This window comes from Suncus etruscus, chromosome 3 (genome assembly GCF_024139225.1).
Source record: "Suncus etruscus isolate mSunEtr1 chromosome 3, mSunEtr1.pri.cur, whole genome shotgun sequence".
NCBI lineage: Eukaryota > Metazoa > Chordata > Mammalia > Eulipotyphla > Soricidae > Suncus > Suncus etruscus.
The window spans coordinates 3,222,950-3,224,327 of NC_064850.1; the positions used below are offsets into that span (position 1 = coordinate 3,222,950).

General features: G+C 37.1%; 1 pseudogene; it reads left to right on the forward strand.

Annotated features, from left to right (window-relative positions):
- The first annotated feature begins 688 nt into the window (after nt 1–688).
- Nucleotides 689–804, forward strand: LOC126004791 (uncharacterized; annotated as a pseudogene).
- Nucleotides 805–1,378: the final 574 nt, after the last annotated feature.

Sequence of the window (1,378 nt, forward strand, 5' to 3'; positions counted from 1 at the left end):
TTGAGTCTGGGGTCCCTGCTTTTAGGTCATATTAGGGCACAGTCATCAGTGGAGACTGCTTTAAGTTCCTGCCTCTTTAGGCCCATTGTGGGTTCAGGGTTTTTGGGGTGTGTGTGTGTTATCAAATCTTTTCCCTTTCTTCTTGGGACTTTGGTCTTCTCTAACTTTTCTATTTCCCTGACAAAGGCTTTATGTCTACTGTGTTATTAGGTATGTTGACTTAAGGCAAAAAGAGATCCCTTGTTGGTATATTGAGTAAGACTTGGGGAAATTAGCTGTCAGCGAAGAACCATAGATTTGGCTAACTGTAAGCTTGCAACCTAACTATAATAAGTATTATAAGTAAATAATAATAATAATTTGCTAAGGAGAAGGAGGTAACCTTGGACCATTGGTGACACTGGTGGTAGAACTATAAAAGCCCAAAACTATGGTGACTAAATTAAAAAATAAAATGTGACTCAAACTATTCATAATAATTGAATTTGAAAAATGAATTTTTCCCAATGGGAGCAGTTAGGGGATTGCTTGGGACATTGGTGTTGGCACACTGACACTGCTGTTGTGGTATTAGAACATTGTATGCTTGAAACTTTTATTAGCAGTCATGCGAGTCACAATGCCCAAATAGAAACTATACCCCGAAAAAGGCAAATAAGTTGAATAGTTCATATAAGAAGAAATATTAGTGCTTGCTTTAACAACACATATACTGAAATTGGAATGATACAATTGATACAGAGAAGATTAGCATGGCCTCTGCGCAAGGATGGCACACACATTCATGAAGTGTTCCATATTTTTTTTTTTTTTTTGGTTTTTGGGCCACACCCGGCGGTGCTCAGGGGTCACTCCTGGCTGTCTGCTCAGAAATAGCTCCTGGCAGGCACGGGGGACCATATGGGACACTGGGATTCGAACCAACCACCCACCTTTGGTCCTGGATCGGCTGCTTGCAAGGCAAATGCTGCTGTACTATCTCTCCGGGCCCAAGTGTTCCATATTTTTAATTCACTGTTCCTATGTATCTTAAATGTAACTGTGATAGACTTGTAATTTACATTGGTCTCAATAAAATTTTTAAAAAAGAATAGAAACAACCAGTACTGGCAAAAATAAATAAAACTTATATAATGTAATAAAGTAATTATTTTTCTTTTGAAAATAAAAAGAAATATTTATGGCCAATAAATTCTGCAAATCTCAATATTAGTCGTCAGAGAAACACAAATTGAAAACATAATGTACCACTCACAGCTCTCTGATTAGCTAAAATTTAAACACTAATTGATCATCCTTATGCTAATGAAGACAGAACTTCCATACCATATAGGTGGGAAGGTAAATAATATAACTGCTTAGGCAGTTTCTTCAAAGT